The sequence below is a fragment of the Camellia sinensis genome, chromosome 13 (assembly GCF_055761805.1).
Source record: "Camellia sinensis isolate YWXY chromosome 13, ASM5576180v1, whole genome shotgun sequence".
Taxonomy (NCBI): domain Eukaryota; kingdom Viridiplantae; phylum Streptophyta; class Magnoliopsida; order Ericales; family Theaceae; genus Camellia; species Camellia sinensis.
In genome coordinates, this window is record NC_138973.1 from 55101340 (window position 1) to 55121048 (window position 19709).

The 19709-nt window shown below is 38.1% G+C and overlaps 2 pseudogenes across 1 annotated transcript in view; both read right to left on the reverse strand.

The window, feature by feature from the left end:
• Positions 1-1657: 1657 nt before the first annotated feature.
• On the reverse strand, positions 1658-2658 carry LOC114279844 (putative receptor protein kinase ZmPK1; annotated as a pseudogene).
• Positions 2659-7756: 5098 nt separating this feature from the next.
• Positions 7757-19709, reverse strand: part of LOC114279842 (uncharacterized) — a 31009-nt pseudogene continuing 19056 nt past the window's right edge. The window contains exons 7-12 of the transcript XR_014347884.1: positions 12177-12286; positions 11993-12080; positions 11650-11908; positions 10193-10204; positions 8219-8331; positions 7757-7882 (exon numbers count right to left, since the gene is read on the reverse strand). The product of XR_014347884.1 is annotated as an uncharacterized LOC114279842 (transcript). The remainder of the gene's footprint in view (positions 7883-8218; positions 8332-10192; positions 10205-11649; positions 11909-11992; positions 12081-12176; positions 12287-19709) is intronic.

The following is a 19709-nucleotide window of genomic DNA, read 5'->3' on the forward strand; positions in this document are numbered from 1 at the left end:
GCGGTTAATGCTGTTGGTGAGCTCTGTGAAGTACTAAGGTGGGTTATTTGGGTTGTTTGGGTTGGAAGGGTCTGCTTGGGGGTCGACGACGTTGTGTTGAGAAGCCATGGATCTCGTTGTAACCATCCACCTCGATGGCAGGTGAAGAGAAATTATCGAGAACGGGTCACCGGCAACAATGAGCATAACAGTTACCCGGAGTAATGTTCCCACAGATGGCGCCAAATGATGATACTGTTGATCCCTGATGAGTGTGCGAGTCGGGTCGACCCACCCTTCCAATACCTTTCGCCTGTCTCGGAGCTCATTGGTGGTGCCTGCAAAAAGGTCCAACGGGGAATAGGAGTCCCCCAGCGGACCCGCCAACGACCAAGTTAGAAGAGATGAGATTTACTGTGCAGAGAGAGAGAATAATGGAGAACTTAACCTTTGATGTGTCTTAGAAACCTCCTTATACCCTTTTTCCATCATTTCCTTGTCTATTCCAACCTGTCGTGTTGGCCCAAAGTCTATACTCCAGCTTACATTGTTCATGGTGAGGCTGCCTATTCCGACGTAAAGGGGTTATCGCATTTAACACTGTGGGAGCCTCATTAATGGCTGATGTGTGGTGCAATAACTCTGCAGGATCTTTGTCTACTCACGTGGCTAGTTCTCTACTTGACATGTGTTCAGATGCCAATGGTTCCTAGTTCAATACTGGATTCTCAAGGGTGTTCGGCTTTAGTGCTTGAACTGTGAATTGGGCTCTAAGTGATGAGCCAAAACCTTTTGTGGGCCCAACGATGTCAAAGTGATTACATGAAGTGAAAGGATTATTTACTATGATGTATGCAGTTATTAATAAATGTTTTGAGTTGTATTTATTATATTATTTTGAGAGCGTTAAAACACCTAATCAAATAAATACAACTTTTCAAAACAAAAATGATTAATTTGTTCATAAGAAATTCTTAGAACTAAATGAATCAACATTCCACTATATGGGATTTATGGATAAATTTTCCTTTACAAAACTACATAAAAATTGTCATTATCTTAAATTAAATTTTATTATTTTTATAAAATGAGAACAAAATTATCTTTTCACTTTCAAAATTTGTAATCTCAACTCAACCCCTCATAGAAATACTAATCCAACACACCATGGAGGCTAAACAAACATGACAAGCCTTAGAAGATGATGCAAACCTTGTGTATGCACCACATGTTATTCGTGGCTTGCATGTTAGTCCAAGCGTTGGGTGGTCGTTTGACCAAGTTTTTTTCCATAAAATATCAAGTAAGAATTAGATCTTGTTAACCACCGCCATAAGGGTGTTAGTTAAGAATATAATTTTTACCATTAAAAATATAATTTGACCACTAAAAATATACTTGGAATCTATAAACTTATGACTTAATGTGACGATTATTTGTTAAATCTTACTGATAAAATAATACCCCTTTTACATGTTTTATTCATTTTTCAACCTTAACCAACACCCTAAAGGCAGTGGTTTGCATTCTCAATAAGAATTTTATAGGCAAGTCTAATCACAAAAGACAAAAGAATTTGTCAAAATTTTAACTGTAACTAAGTTTCCTATTTTACATATAATTTCTACACTACTTTGTTTTATGTGTGCTTGGGTCTCATACCATGTTTTGTGCATCACTAGAACAAACAAACTACCATTGCAACATTTTTGTCTTCCTCCACACATTTTAACGCCACAGCAACAAGTATTTGCATCCTAGGCACATCATATTTGCCACTTATCATAGGATCTACAATTTCTTCAATCCAAGACTCTATTGCTGCACCTGTACTCACATTCTCTCTCACCCATTTAACCAACCTCCTCTGCTCCATCTCACCAGCTGATGTTGGACTCTTTCCAGTCACCATCTCCAACATCATTACTCTGTAGCTATAAACATCGACTTTCGATGTAATGGGTAGATTAAAAATCCACTCTGAAGCCATGTAACCTCTCGTTCCTCTTATTTTTGAAAAGCTTGAATTATTACCATCACTGCTACTACCGCCACCACCTCTATTCAGTAGTTTGGAAAGTCCGAAATCCGTAACTTTTGGCTGGTAATTGGAGTCCAGCAATACATTTTGAGGTTTTATATCACAGTGTAGAACCCATTCCAAGCACTCTTCATGTAAATAAGCAAGGCCTTTTGCAGTACCCACAGCAATCTGAAACCTCGTGTCTCAATCAAGTGTTTTGGACTTCAAGTTATCTGACAAGGACCCGTTTGCCATGTACTCATAAACCAAAAGTTTATGCTTTCCCTCAGCACAGTATCCCCAAATCTCTATCAAGTTCATGTGGTTAAGCCTGCCAATGGTGCTTACCTCCGCTAGGAACTCTACCTCTCCTTGATTAGCTTCTCTGAGTCGCTTGATTGCCGCCACTCGACAATCTAGCAATACCCTTTATACACCACCCCACCACCTCCTCTTCCCACCTCATCACGAAAACCCCTCGTCACTTGCTTTAGCTCATTATAAGTGAATCTTTTGAATCCAATCGCAGCAAATATGTACCAACCACCCATGTCTGGATGGGTTCCATTTCTATTCAAGAAACACCAGACCAAACAAATGGTGACCACCCATGCCTTGTGCCGTCTTTCATAAACTCTGTCAAGCTGCTGCACCATATTAGCAGTCCCTGAGCAATCTAACTTATTCAAGAAGTCTTTGTTTAAAGCTGTTTGAGGCACTTTCACAAACAGGTCTCCTGCAAGACTCGGAGACCAGGGTTGTGAGGTGTAAGTTGTAATCTCCCTCCGGGATAATTCTATAGTGGATATTACTCCCGTGGACGTAGGCAATTGCCAAACCACGTAAATCTCTTTGTGTTATTGTGTGTGATTGATTTTTGGTGTCCCATAGTCCTAACAAGTGGTATCAGAGTCAAATCGGTTGCATTTCGGAACAAAAACAGAACGTTTTTCGAAACTACCCAGAAATTAAATTGCTCGAAATCAGGTTTTGAGTATACCAGGAGCAAGGTCTCGTCGAGAGGAGTCCCGAACTGCAAAGAAAAGCTCCGAAAAATGCAACACGTGCTCTCACGCGTGTCCCAAAGAAAGAGCGTCAGTCTCATGCTCCAACACGCACCTCACGCGCCAATCAGAAGAGCCGGCGCGTCAGACCACTCTTGCCACGCGCTCCACGCGTTTCTTAAGGAGGAAGAAGAGTGAGTGCGCGTGTTTGTGACTTCACATGCCATGTCACTGTCCGTGTGGCTACACGTCAGTGCCACGTCACTGATACGAGGCTAACACATCATCGCCAAGTCACTGCCACGTGTTTGACACGAAAGCGCCATCTCACTAACACACGTCTGCCACGTCAGCCAAAGCCAGGGCCACGTGGCTGACCACATCAGCACCCCCGTTGACCAGTCAACCTGGAGGCAGAGAGTTATCTACTACTGTGCGGCTATGGTACACCTGCAGATCTGAACTATCCAAACTATTTTGGCATGATATGAACCATTCTGAGTCCATTTTTGACAATCCAATAGTGGTTTTCAACTATTTGGAGTATTTTGGACACATCCGTATGATCAGATTTTTCATTCGAAGTTTTCTGTAAAAGGAAAGAATACGATGGAGAAATCCACATCAACTTTAGGATCTATGTTCAAGTTGAGTTCTTCCAATTATGCAATTTTGAAGTCACAGATGGAAGACATCCTGTTTTATAAAAACTTGTTTGACCCTATTTTTATAAAGGGGGTTAAACCTCAAGAAGTGAAAGATGATGACTGGATAAAGATGAATCGCAAGACTATCGGTTGTATAAGACAATGGATAGTCCATGGTGTGTACCATCATGTCGTCGAGGAGACAGATGCCTATTCTCTATAGACAATGTTAGACGACATGTACCAGTCAAAGACCGCTGGGAACAAAGCCTTGGTGATGAGAAGGCTTGTCAATTTGATGTTGAAGAATGGAATGTCTGTCGCCGAGCACACTAGTGAATTCAAAAATTCAGTGAATCAGCTTGCAACCGTCAAGATGCACTTAGACGATGAAATGCAAGCCGTACTACTGCTCAGTTCTTTACCAGACAGCTGCGAGACGTTGGTGGTTTCTTTCAGCAACTCTGCACGAGAAGGGAAGCTGATCATGAGCATGGTCACAGATGCCATGTACAATGAAGAGACAAGAAGGAAAGACATGGGAAGTAATCAGTCCTATGCTCTTGTCACAGAAGATAGAGGCAGAGAAAGAGGTAAAGGAAGAGGTAGAGGAAGAAGCAAGAGTAGAGGCAGCTGGAACAACAGGAGTAAATCCAGGGACAACAAAGGTCGAGGTAACTCCAACTTCACTTGTTTTCACTATGGCCAGGAGGGTCACATAAGGAGAAACTGCCCGAGCCGAAAAGAGAAAGGCCAAAGCAGTAAGTCAAAAGGAGACGAGAACACAACAGCCACAACAACTGATGAAATACTTCTTGCAGTTGGTGAAGAGGAAGATTACCTTCACGTGGCTGACCACAGCTACACAGAATGGGTGATGGACACAGCTGCATCCTATCACGCCACTTCTTACGGAGAACTCTTTAACTTGTACAACGTTGGAGATTTTGGCACTGTTCGAATGAGGAATTCTAGCTATTCGAAGATTGTGGGTATTGGCGACATTAGCATTCAGACTAATGTCGGGAACAAGTTGGTTCTAAAAAATGTGAGGCATGTACCAGATTTGCGCCTCAATCTTATCTCTGGAAGCGCCCTGGACTGACAGGGCTATACAAGTACATTCAGAAATAGCTGTTGGAAGCTGACAGGAGGAGCTTTGATAATCGCCAGAGGAGAGATATCTTTAACACTGTATAAGACTCAAACGAAAATCTGTCTGGAAAGTCTTAATGCAACAAAAGATAAGGAGTCACCAGACTTATGGCACAGAAGACTGGCTCACATGAGTGAGAAGGGATTGCATCTATTGGCGAAACAATCTAGAATACCCTTATCCAAAAGGAGTGCCTTGAAGCCGTGTGATCATTGCCTTTATGGCAAGCAACATCGAGTATCATTCAGTTCAACGAGTAGGAGGAAAACAGAAGTGCTCAATATGGCATACTCGGATGTTTGTGGCCCAATCGAAGTGGAGTCATATGGCGGCCACAAGTATTTTCTGACTTTCATTGATGATACATCAAGGAAGTTATGGGTGTATTTCTTGAAAACAAAGGATGAGGTATTTCAGCACTTTCAGGAGTTCCATGCAATGGTGGAAAGAGAGACTGGGAAGAAGTTGAAGTCTCTTCGCACAGACAATGGAGGCGAGTACATTTCCAATGCTTTTGCAGCATACTGTGCCAGCAGAGGTATCTGGCACGAGACAATAGTTCCCGGCACCCCACAACACAATGGTGTGGCAGAAAGGATAAACTGCACTATTATTGAAAGAGTCAGATGTATGCTCAAAATGGCAAAGTTACCAAAGTCATTTTGGGCTGAAGCCACTCGTACAACCTGTTTTCTCATCAACAGGTTGCCTTTAGTCCCGTTGAATTTTGCGATACCTAAGGAAGCCTGGTCCAAAAGGAAGGTATCATATTCTTACTTGAGAGTCTTCGGGTGTAAGGCTTTTGCACACATCTCCAAGGAAAATAGACAGAAGCTTAATGACAAGTCCACTCCATGTATATTTGTGGGCTATTTAGATGTAGCATTTGGGTACAAGGTGTGGACCCAGTGAACAAGAAGATGTTCAGGAGCAGAGATGTTGTGTTCTAGGAAAACCAGAAAGTAGTGGATTTTGAGAAATCTGCAAAGTCTAAAGATGTCATCACTCTAGACTTGTTTCCATCTCTCGAGCCATTACAAAATGCTAGATGTGATGATGTGCAACAAGAAGTGCCAGAGTTACAGGATCCTATGCCAGAAATTGAGGATCATGAGGAAAGAAATGAAGACCCAGATGAAGAGGGTGTTGAGTAGGGGGAGCAACCCTCTCAACCAGTGGCAACTGGGTCTCAATTGCGGAGATCTGGAAGAGCTGCCGTGCCATCAACCAAATATCCCGCTTCTTAGTGTATTCTGATTATTGATGAGGGGGAGCCCGAGAGTTTTTCGGAAGCCAAAAGTCATACAGAGAAAGACTGTTGGATGCAAGCCATGAAGGAGGATTTGAGTTCTTTGCAGAAGAACCACACTTATGAGCTTGTTCCACTTCCAAGAGACATGAGAGCCTTGAAGAACAAATGGGTGTATAAGTTGAAGAAAGATGGAAACGATAAACTACTACAGCATAAAACTCGTTTGGTGGTCAAAGGCTTTGGGCAGAAGAAAGGAATTGATTTTGATGAGATTTTCTCCTTAGTTGTGAAGATGACTTCCATTCGAGTAGCTCTAGGATTAATAGCTCGCTTGAATCTGGAAGTAGAACAAATGGATGTCAAGATTGCCTTTCTTCATGGTGATTTGGAGGAAGAGATCTACATGAAGTAACTAGAAGGATTTGAAGTTAAAGGAAAACAGAATCTAGTCTGCAAACTGAAAAAGAGTCTCAACGGCCTGAAACAGGCGCCGAGACAATGATACAAGAAGTTTGATTCATTTATGGTGGATCACGAGGACACAAGAACGGTAGCAGACTAGTGTGTATATTTCCGAAGGTTTTCGGATAGAAACTTCATTATCATATTGTTGTATGTCGATAATATGCTGATCATTGGACAGGATACTACTATGATCACCAAGTTGAAAAAGGACTTGTCTCAGTATTTTGACATGAAGAATTTAGGCCCAGCACAACAGATTTTGGGCATGAAGATTGTTCGTGACAGAAAAGCCAAGAAGATATGGCTGTCATAGGAGAAATATGTTGAACGGGTGATTGAAAGGTTTAACATGAAAGATGCTGAGCCAGTCAGCACACCACTAGCCAACCATTTCAATGTGACAAAATGTTTGTGTCCCACGACCGGCTCTGAAAGGAAAGAAATGGAGGCAATCCCTTATTCTTCCGCAGAAGGAAGTTTGATGTATGCAATGGTATGTACCCGGCCAGATATAACTCACGCAGTTGGCGTTGTGAGCAGATTCCTCGCCAATCCAAGAAAGGAGCATTGGGAGGTGGTCAAATAGATTATTCGGTACTTGAAGGGAACTTCAAAGATGTGTTTATGTTTCGGAGGAGCTGAACCAATTTTGGAGGGTTTTACAGATGCCGATATGACAAGTGATCTTGATGGTAGAAAGTCTACATCAAGATTTCTGTTCACCTTTGTATGGGGAGCCATCTCATGGCAGTCCAAACTACAAAAGTGTGTTTCTCTATTTACAACAGAGGCAGAGTACATTGTTACCGCAGATGCTGGAAATGAAATATTGTGGTTAAAGCGGTTTCTCCAAGAATTGGGTCTACAGCAGAAAGAATACAAGGTACATTGTGATAGTCAGAGTGCAATTGATCTGAGCAAGAATTCCATGTACCATTCACGTACAAAACACATTGATGTTTGGTATCATTGGATACGAGAAGTGATGGAAAAACAACTGATGAAGCTAGTGAAGATTCACACGGACAAGAATCCTTCTGACATGATGACCAAGGGTGTCACCAGAGACTAACTGGAAGTTTGCAAGAAGCTGACTGGGATGGACTTCAAGTGAGAAGTCAGTTATCCATGTGGGCGTGGAGAGGGAGAATTGTAGCTTCTAGCCCACACTCCACATGGTGTGGATGGCACCATATGCTAAAGAAAGGTGGTGGGGGCAACACCAACTCACTAAAGGAAGATAGTGAGGGTGGCACCACCTTGGCCAATTATGACTGTCCCTTCACCCACTCCTCTTCTCTCGGTTATAAATTGAGATGAGTGAGGAGGGGTTGTATATGGGAGCGACACATAGAGCTGAAGAAAGCAAACACAGAGTGTATAATCTGTGAGTGAGAGTGCATTCCATAGAGGGTTATGAAGTGCGAGTTGTAATCTCCCTCCGGGATAATTCTATAGTGGATATCACTCCCATAGACATAGACAATTGTCGAACCACATAAATTTCTTGTGTTATTGTGTATGATTGATTTCTGGTGTCCCATAGTCCTAGCATGTGGTGGAACCCTTTACAATCGCACGAGTCCAAGCACGTCTTCAAGCATCTCTGCAAAGTTTAGTTTAGCAAAATTTGGATGTCATAGCCATAGAAATCAACATTTGGGACCTTAAAAAAAGTGAAATTCTCCTCACTTTGATTGCAGGAAAGGTTGAATTCAGGTTCACATCTGCGAGACCAGTCAGTAGGATCTCTGATTCTGAACCCAGGTAAACACGAGCAATCTTGTCCAAACCCAGCACTATATCTACACGCTTTCGACTTAGTTTTAATACATTTATAATGAACACAATAAACTAAAGCAATATTATGAACTTTTTCTTTCATATTAGTAAATGAACCATTTAATTGAATATTCAAAGTTAATGCATCTAAAATATGTGGATCACAAAGACTAAGTGTAAAATCAGGAAAACAATTAAAATGTACTGGTCCTTTGTGGAGACCAGTTTCCATCATACCCATTAAACTATCATTATAATCAAGAAAACGTGCATCTCTTAAACATAATAAAACAGAAGTATTTCTACCTTGTGGAGTTAATTGTTTTATTCCAACTTGAATTAATTCTAAATGAATAAAATTATGACCAGTTTTTAAATGACGTTTAATTGTTTGAGCATCAAATAATTGACATGTTTCTTGAGGTTTAGCCAAGGCATAAACTTGTTCTAATGTTTTAACATGCAGATTCATATGAAAAGTATTTTGTATAAACGTAGTCTTATAAATTTCTTTGACAGATAATTTTGGTATATTCCAACTTAAATCAATTTTATCATTTTGTATTTCAACATCTTCTTCATTAATTACTAATCCTTAATTAGGTATTGTAGGTAAAGTTGCTGACCTAGAATTGACTGACGAGTTACTTCTAAATAATCGACTCATTTTTCTATTAATTAATTTGTTTTACAGGAATCTTAATACATTGTCTAAATTTATCATATTTTCACATACGTTGTGTTCATACATTCCCTATTCGAATGACCCATAAAATCCGACACTGCCTAAGCCAAAGGACTTACAAAGGATAGGGACGAAAGTGGGTGACTAGTAACAACGTGAAAAGACACAGATAGAATTTTGAACAGATTAAGATGACTGAAAACAGATTAATAGATAGAAAAGAGAGAAGGATTATACAGAATTAACCAGATAGTAAGTAATAATTATTCATATTTTACTTAGGCCAAGTTTGGGAAGACTAAATAAGTGCACTTTTTGTCTTTTTGGACTAAAAAATTGAGATTGAAAATATGGATGTTTGGGTTAACTTTTTGACTTTTATGGAAAAATGTGTAATAAAAAATTGTAAAAATTGGTTTGTAGAGGAAAATTTGAATTGGGAGTTGTGCAGCCGTAATTGTTGACTTTTGGTGAATAGTGTTAACTTTTTCACTTTTTGAGTAACTTTTTGACTTTTTGACTTATTTGAGACTTCCCAAACTTAACCTTAGTTTCATATATTTTTTTTTTTTTCTCTTTTAAAATTTCTTATCAAATCGCTCAATTAAAGGCAGGGTAAGGAGCACAATCCCAACAAAGATAAGATGACCGGTAATAATTGTGAACGAAGTAGCCAACGTACCAGAAATGAATGAATAGAAATTGTATTTTCAAGTCCATTCCCATAAAGTCAGTCTTGACTTTGGTTGCAATGCATTTAAAGCAAGAGACAGATTTTCTAAACATGTGGCGGGTATGATTAATCTAATTAACCTTCTTGTCAAGGCACAAGATCCTCTACATCCAAAATTTCAATTTCTTTGTAAATTAAGTCTCTTAAGTACCCTTGAGTTGTAATTTATAAGTCGGTTTTCAGGGTTAGATTCTACCCAAGAGATTTGCATAAATTAAATAAATAAATAAACTGAAAACTGAGTGAGTTCTAACAATTTGTATCATTCACAAGTTTTCAATTTGAATTTTAGGATATTAAGGCCTGGTTTGGGGTGTATCAAAAAAGTTAAAAAATTAAAAAGTCAAAAAAAAAGTAAAAAAGTTATCATTATTCACAAATTGAAAATATTAAAAAATTACTATACATAATATTTTGATCAAACAAAATTTATACAATTTTCGGGGCTAAATTGACCCTGTACTACCGTGAGAGGGAAAAAAAAAAAGAATTATATATATAAAATCACTAAGTTTGACGAAAATGTTGGGTCGTGGGAGCCCACTACGGGTCCTATTTTGATAATCTGAACCGTCAAATATGTAAAACTCGTCCAAAACTATATGCCTATAAAAAATCACGTTGATCGAAAATCAGTAATTATATGATCAAATTTTGTATAAAAAATAGATGGTGTTATAGTTAACAGTTAACAAGAAAAACTAACACAATCAGATAGCTATTGATATTCAATCAACGTAATTTTTTACAAGCATATAGTACTCGACGACTTCTACACATTGAACTGTCCCGATTAGTAAAATGGAACTCGTGGTGGGCCCCATGGGCTGAACAGCACCATCCAATTTATGCCCAAAAAAGAGAGAACCAATCTCCTACACTATACCCTCTGTCACGCTGGCCCATGCGTGTACTACCGTATGAGTTATTCCATCTACAACTTCTCCTATACACTTATTTATACAATTTTTTAATACACATTTTTTCATAAAAAGTCAAAAAATTAACCCAAACATCCATATTTTTTTCCAGAAAAATGACTTGGACCTCCATAAGGGGGCACCCCTATGACCCCCTCTCTCTTTGATTGGTCAGTTTTTCTTTTTTTTTTCCTTCTCCTCTAATCACCAGCCCCCACGTGTGTGTGGGAGTGGTGGGGGTGGTGATTGGAGGGAGTCTCAATTACTTCTTATTTTTTCTCTTAATTTTTTAATCTAAAAATATAAAAAGTACACTTATTTAAAACACTCTAAACAATTCCTAAAAGGCTTGGAAGATGCAACAGTAAATCCCCCGGGAAACCTTATTTCCTCGTGCACCACATGTTAGGGCCCATCTTGCATGTTAGTCAGAGTGGTAGGTAATCCTTTGAGCAAGTTTAGTTAGGTTAGTTAACCCTGTTAGTTTTTATAAATTAAAAAGTACTTTTTATTCAAATTTATTAAAGAGATTGTTCGATAATTCTCTTTTCTTTTCTTTTTTTTTAAATAAATAAATAGTTGTACCGTTTGTAAGTTATAAATGGGTTATGAGAAAAGTTAGGGATTATGAAAATTTTTTCATAAAAATGATCATGAAAAATTTATGATCTTTGGATTATCTTGATTAGTGTGTGGTGTTTTATTCTAAGTACAATCTAAGCGTCACAAAGTTTTCATGATTATTTTCATGGAAGATTTTTCATGATACCTAACATTGCTGATGTGTTATTATACATGTGCCAGCATGGTATTTCCATAACATATTGCAAGTTTCCAGACTGGCCATTTTTTTTCTTAAAAGGGTCAATCTCTTAATTTTCATAGTGTGTCTAGAATAACTGAACTCAAATATTGACATAGTTACAAAATGCAAATAATTATTTTACAACATTACATTATTGAAATACCTTCACAAGGCTCTAAATGTCTATGCAATTTAAAAGATGAGTAGTTCCAGAGTCCAAGCTGAGCCCTTCCCTGAGCAGCCTTTCCTTTCTTAGGCCATCATGGCATGGAGCGAAAAACTCGTGCCACAGCGCTTCCTCTGCACTTATCCTCGATCTCGGGTTCACCGTCAGGCACTTCTCCACAAGATCAAATAGTGATCCTGGAATAAACTCCAAGAATTCTGGTCTTTTTGTGTTCTGTTTGCACCAATCTCGCAATCTTGTGGATGTCAAAAATTTCACATCAAAAAGATCCTGTGACAGAACTGAAAGTCTAAATAAAATAGTCAACTAACATTATAGTACACTTGATTAGTTTATAATTCAAGTGATGAATACCACTGGAAATGAAGATTCACTGTCATGTAGCTTTGCCACTTCCCAGAGATCTTCACTGCCCTTTAACTTTACAATTTCCTTTATGTTCCTGCAAATGACAGCAATAATGTTGGCGAGATGGATAATGAGGATGTAAATCAGGGTGTGAGTTTAGTTTTCTTCGATGAATAGCAAGGATTCTCACTGTTCAGGTTCACCAGTAAATGGTGTTCTTCCAATCATCAAGTAAAGTCAGGTGACCCCAGCAGACCAGATGTCAACTTTGTGGCCTTGATGTGGTGACCTGAACAATACCTGCATAACTACTCAATATTATATACTAAATGATGAAAGTATAGCTTACAAAGCTTACAATCAGACTCAGCAGCAGCAACAGTCCAAACAGGTTCAAGTTCTGCAGCAGTTCAAACAGTCTTCATCAGCCACATCCAAGTGTGAGAAGCTACAAGCCGAGTCCAGTGATAACATTCCATATCCATTATAATATCTGTTAGATGTTGTTGTAACAGAATTAGTTCTACAGTTAGTTAGTTAGAGTTGCAGTTAGTTAGTTAGAGTTAGAGTTAGTATGATTAGTTAGAGTTAACTCATCATGGTTAGTCTTGGATAATTGTTGTATAAATACTCTGTATTCATCTGTAAAAGAGTACTGAAAATAAGATCTCAAATCTTCTTTATGGTATCAGAGCCAATATTGCTCTCATGAGTTTGAAGGTCCATCAATGGCGACCTTACCTTCTTCTCAGCTTCCCTCAAATCTTTCACTTCTTATCTCCAATCTAAATTCATTTGTTACTGTCAAGCTTGATTCTTCCAATTTCATTATCTGGAAAAACCAATTTCACAACATTCTCAGAGCTACTGGTTTGCTCTGTTATGTTGATGGCTCTACTGCACCTCCTCCTCAATACATCAGAGAGGTACCGAATGATGCATACACTCAATGGATGCTTGTTGATTCACATCTTCTGAGCTGTATTACAGCTACGTTATCCTCAACAGTGTTCACCACAGTGTTTCATTGCAAGACTAGTTATGAAGTCTGGAGTACACTTGAGAAACGTTTTACTTCTCTCTCAAGGTCTCATATTCATCAGCTCAAGAACATGCTTCATAATGTTGTCAAAACATCCTGTTCAATGGAAGAATATCTCTCTCAGATTAAAGCTTTGTCTGATCAATTGGCTATGGCTGGTTCACCAGTGGAAGATGAAGATCTGGTCCTTCTCACATTGAATGGCCTTCCTGCTGAATATAATGCTTTTAAAACCACAATTCGAGCAAGATCTGAAGCCATCTCCATGGAAAATCTGTCATCACTGCTTTGTTCAGAGGCAATTCATGTAGAATCTGTTTCCAAACAGAATTCTACTAATCTGCATGTGGCTTATTCAACTCAAGGTTCTTCTCAGAAAAATTCTACTTCGTCTCGAAATTTGTTTGGACATTCTCAATTTAGCAGAGGCCATAAATCTGGTGGTCGATATTTCTCACGAGGAAGAAGAGGTCGAGGTTCCTATGGCTATCAACATTCCTCTGGTTCTAACAACAATGCTTCTGGTTATATTTTCAATGACAAATCTTCTGTGGTTTGTCAAATCTGCGGCAAACATAATCATGTTGCTCTCGATTGCTGGTACCGAATGGATACTTCCTATCAATCTACCAACACTAAGACTTCTCCTATTGCATCTGACTTTCAGAATACTTACCAGGATAAGGCTTACCTTGCTTCTGGTTCTTCTCCATCAGACAATTGGTTTTTAGACTCTGCAGCCACTAGTCATGTCACTCATAATCTGCAAAATTTACAATCCTATAAGCCATATCAAGGTTCAGATCAGATTATGGTTGGAGATGGTAATGCCTTGCCTATTCAGCATAAAGGTACTGGTATTTTACCAACTCCTTCTAAACAATTTGCTCTTACACAGCTTCTTCATGTTCCTAAAATTTCTGCAAATCTCATCTCAGTTCATCAATTTGTGTCTGATAATCATTGTTCTATTACTTTTGATTCTTCTGGTTTTGTGATTCAGGACAAGAGTAACAAAGCTATTCTTTATAGAGGTTCTAGCTCTCATGGCCTCTATCATCTTCCAGCTGTTCTTCCTAGGTTTTCTTCTCATCCAGTTTGCCTCAACACCACTACTGCTTCTTCCACTTGGCATGCTAGCTTAGGCCATCCTTCTTTACATAAAATGAAATTGATTTGTAATAAACTGAAACTACCTCAGACTGTTTCTAGTTCTTCATTTCCTTGTAAGCATTGTTGTATGGCCAAAAGCCATCGATTACCATTTAGTTTGTCTACAACTTCTGTTAATAAGCCATTGGCTCTTATTCATAGTGATGTATGGGGGCCATTTCATTCTACTTCTTCCATTAAATACTATGTTTTGTTTGTTGATGATTTCAGCAAATTTACTTGGCTTTATCCTTTACATTTTAAAAGTGAAGTTTTTACAAAATTCATTGAATTCAAAGCTTTTGTTGAAAATCAATTTACTGTTAAGTTGCAAATTCTTCGCACTGATAATGGCACTGAATATCTGGGACTTAAATTTCAAGAATTTCTTCGCACTCATGGTATAGATCATCAATTGTCTTGTCCCTATACACCACCACAGAATGGTGTTGCCGAAAGGAAACATAGACACATTATAGAAACCACCATTGCATTGCTTCAGCAGTCTGGTGTTCCTCTTGCTTATTGGTTTGACATTGTTGCCACTGCTGTATATCTTATCAATCGCATGCCCAGCTCTAAGCTTCACAATCAGTCTCCTTTTGAAATGTTGTTTCATCAATTACCTGACTATCATTTTCTTAAACATTTCGGTTGTCTGTGTTTCCCTTGGCTCAAGCCATATGCTCATCACAAGCTTCAGCCCCGATCTATTGCTTGTGTTTTTCTTGGCTATATACCTTCAGTCAAAGGATATAGGTGTCTTGATTCCAGCACTGGTCACATTTATGTTTCTAGGCATGTTGTTTTTCATGAGAATACCTTTCCTTTTCTTGATTCCTCTAGCCAGGTTCCTTCTTCTTCCTTGTCTCAGTATAAATCTTTCTTTTGGCCATCTTGTTCTCATTCCACATCAGCTATACCTTCTCCTCCTCCATCAGCTACACCAGCACCAGTTCTTTCTCCTATTTCTTTATCCACTGCACCAGCAGTAGCACCTGTTTCTTCCACATCTCCATTGCCTGGTTCTTCTCCATTATCTTCTTCCTCTTCACCTGCTATTCCTATTGATTCTTTGGTTGTTGATCTTCAGTCCTATTCTCTTCCTTCTTCTCCTATTGCTCCTTCTCTTAATATTCATCCAATGGTTACTCGGTCTAAGGCAGCTCATCCTATCTTATCTGCCATTACTTCTACTGCTTCTACTGATTCTGAACCAAGTTCCTATAAAGAGGCTGCTTTGTCTTCTGCCTGGATCAAGGCCATGAATGAAGAGTTTGCAGCTCTTCAATCACAGTCCACTTGGACCTTGGTTCCTCTACCTCCTACTAAACAGGCTATTGGATGCAAGTGGGTATTTCGTCTCAAACGTAATTCGGATGGTACCATTGCTCGCCATAAAGCTCGTCTTGTAGCTAAAGGCTATCTTCAAGAAGCAGGTTTAGACTATCATGAGACATTCAGTCCCGTTGCTAAACAGCCCACAATCCGTATTTTACTTTGCTTGGCTCTTCATTACAATTGGCTGATTAAACAACTTGACATCTCAAATGCATTCTTGCATGGTGTCTTGGATGAAGAAGTTTATATGACTCAACCTCAAGGTTTTGTTGACAAGTCTAAACCGCAATTTGTCTGTAAGTTGACTAAAGCATTGTATGGTCTTAAACAGGCACCTCGTGCTTGGTATTCTACTTTTTCCAGCTATCTTCTTACAAATGGATTTGTTGTTAGTTCATCTGATTCTTCTCTGTTTATTCAACACACTGCCACTACCATGACTGTGTTACTCGTTTACGTTGATGATATCCTTATTACTGGAAATAATTCTGCTCATATTGCCTCTCTCATTGCCCATATGCACTCTGCTTTTTCAATGAAAGAATTGGGTCTTATCAACTATTTTTTGGGTGTATCTGTGACTTCTTCTTCATCTGGCTATTTTCTTTCTCAATCTAAATATACTGCGGAAATTCTTACTAAGGCTGGCATGGCTGACTGTAAATCAGCCCCTTCTCCCATGTCTGTCAAGTCCTCTTCTCTGTCTTCTGCAACTATGGCTTATTCCAATCCCTCTCTCTATCGTAGTATTGTTGGTGCACTTCAGTATTTGACAATTACTCGTCCAGATATCTCCTTTGCTGTTAATCATGCTTGCCAAACTATGCATGCTCCTACTGAGGCTGATTTTGCATCTGTCAAACACTTGTTGCGGTATCTTAAAGGCACCCTTCATCAGGGTCTGTCCTTTACTCCTGGTCCTCTTGAGCTTCATGCTTTCTCTGACTCCGATTGGGCAGGTAGTGTCCATGATCGTCGCTCTACTACTGGCTACTGTGTCTTTTTAGGTCCTAACCTTATCTCTTGGTCTGCCAAGAAGCAACCTACAGTGTCTCGTTCATCCACTGAGGCTGAGTATCGAGCTCTTGCTCAGGCCGCAGCTGAGTTGAGTTGGCTTCAAATGGTTCTTACTGATTTACACATTGCTCATCCATGTCCACTTCTCTGGTGTGATAACTTGTCTGCTATTTCCTTGAGTTCCAATCCTGTTTTCCATTCTCGGTCTAAACACATTGCTGTTGACTATCATTATATCCGTGAACGAGTTGCATCCAAACAAATTTTTGTCAAGCATGTTGCCTCCTCTGATCAACTTGCTGATCTGTTTACCAAAGCTTTACCCGTCTCTCGCTTTCATTTTCTTCGTGACAAGCTCATGGTGCTCTCTTCCCCTATGAGCTTGCCGGGGGGTGATGAAAGTATAGCTTACAAAGCTTACAATCAGACTCAGCAGCAGCAACAGTCCAAACAGGTTCAAGTTCTGCAGCAGTTCAAACAGTCTTCATCAGCCACATCCAAGTGTGAGAAGCTACAAGCCGAGTCCAGTGATAACATTCCATATCCATTATAATATCTGTTAGATGTTGTTGTAACAGAATTAGTTCTACAGTTAGTTAGTTAGAGTTGCAGTTAGTTAGTTAGAGTTAGAGTTAGTATGATTAGTTAGAGTTAACTCATCATGGTTAGTCTTGGATAATTGTTGTATAAATACTCTGTATTCATCTGTAAAAGAGTGCTGAAAATAAGATCTCAAATCTTCTTTACTAAAAAAGTCTAACAGTGAAATCCCAAGACGAGACGAGCATTAAATGTTGTACGAAACTTTCAGGATATAAATTTGCCTCGAGGAATCAAAACAAATTGTCAAGGGAAAAGAAAATTCTACATTTTTTTAAGGGTAGAAAATATTATTTCCATTCCTGAATTTAGGTTGCTTCTTGTAATTTCCTTTCAATTCCTAGGCTCTTAGCACAAAGTTAAACAGAAAATCATTGCTTAGAAAAATTGAACAAAATTTCTGTTTGGGTATGACAATGTTGCTAAAGTGGAAAGGGCGAGTGTGTTTTGCAAAATTGTGTCAATAATGAAAGTGGAGTTCGTTAAACGATTCCGAAGCTGAAATTAGACCAAGTCCAGTTGTGGTACAAGTGAGTGGGTAATAATTTAACTCTACAAACATTGATTTTCTCAACAGCCAAGTTCTTAAGCCAAACATTGGATTCCTAGCTAAAGAGAAGGATGATAATTTTTTTAGGTGTTACACCAAAACTGCACTCCAAGATAAAATAAAAAATTCACTCAAATGATACATGCAGTAATACTTTTATTTATCTTCACACCCAAGTAGAATTTGACCAACTGAAGGTAAGACACTTGAATCTTCTTACCAACACCGCTAGACTTATTTATTTTGATGATTTATTTAATTATATTTTAATTTATTTGGAAGAAAAAAATAGAATCAAAATTTATTTTGATAATTTATTTGAAAGAGAAAAATATAATCAATATTTATTTTGATGATTTTATGTTTTAATAAAATCAAAATTTATTTTATCCCAGTATTTCTCACATAAACCTTTATCCTAAATATTGTTAGAATGTATTTAATATTTGATTAAATCAGGAGTTCAAACAGCCCAAAAACAGAGGTTCAAACAACCCAGCACAACAGCAGTTTAAAAGGTTCAAAAGGTTCAAGTGAAAGATATTCAAATTTGTAATAATGGAGTGAAAGATATTCAAATTAGTAATGATGGAGTACAACGGCTATAAACAACTATAAATTCAAATGACTACAACGGCTATAAACGGCTATAAATTCAAATGAATACAACGACTATAAACGGTTATAAATTCAAATAAATACAACCGCTATAAACGACTATAATTTTCATTACATATACCAAAGCCTCTAATGTAAACAAGTTACAAAAACCTGAAAATATTATTTGATCTATAATCACTCACATCTATTCTCAGAAATTATACACTGAGCCTTATAGCTTTAAGCCCATCTTTCTTGTGTGAGGTTTACAAAAAAATCAGAGCTTTATTTTTATATCTATCTTTGAGAGATAGTTCTTGTAGCTTTCTGTGAAAGTAAAAACACATTCTTTTCAACCTTGTAAGAGTGTAGTACACTCAGTGTTCTTGACTTAGAAAGTCAGTATAAAATCTGTGGAGGATTGCTCCATCTGTGAAAAAGTTGCTAGCACCCTGTGAAGTTAGAGTATAGGGAAAAATCTCAAGTAAAACTTAAGGAGTGGACGTAGGCCGAGTTGAAGCCGAACCACTATAAATTTGTTTGTCTCTCTCTCTCTCCCTTATCTCTTTGTTTTATTTTAAATTGCCATAACTATATTTCACATGTTTACTGTGCTAAAATCATTAACTAACATAGTTGTTAAGACACTTGTTTTAATTATTTTTATTTCATTAATTATATTTATTTATTGTGCTAGTCATAATTTTTATTAGGGTATTATTATTTTAATTATAAAAACCTAATTTACCCCCCTCTTAGGTTGTCTTTTGGGTAACAATTGGTATCAGAGCCTAGACTCTTGCTTTAGATTTAACCATCTAAGAGTTTCAGTCCATGGCAATCTTAGCTAACACCAGCACTACTGAAGGACAAGCCACCAATAGGCCACCATTATTTGACGGAAACAACTATAGTCATTAGTAAGATAAGATGACCCTATACCTACAAGCCACTGATTATGTTATATGGATTATTGTCACCAAAGGTCCAAAAATTCCTACCAAACTAGTAGACAATATTAGTGTACCTAAAACTAAAGATGAATGTGATGAGAGGGATCACAAATTATTGCAAGTCAATGCTAAAGCCAAACTCACCCTTTTTTGTGGATTAGACTTTAAGAAGTATAATAGAATTTCAAATTGTGATTCGTCAAAAGAAATTTGGGACAAACTTGAAGCAACTTATGAAGGTATAAACCAAGTAAAGGAATCTCGTATTGATATGCTTGTTCATAGTTATGAATTGTTTAAAATGAATTCTGATGAATCTACTTCAAGTATGTTTACTAGATTTACTGAAATTGTAAACTCTTTGAAATCTCTTGGCAAAACTTATATTAACAGTGAGTTGGTAAGAAAAATTCTTAGGTGTTTACCAAAGAATTGAGAAGCAAAGATCACCGCCATTATAGAAGCCAA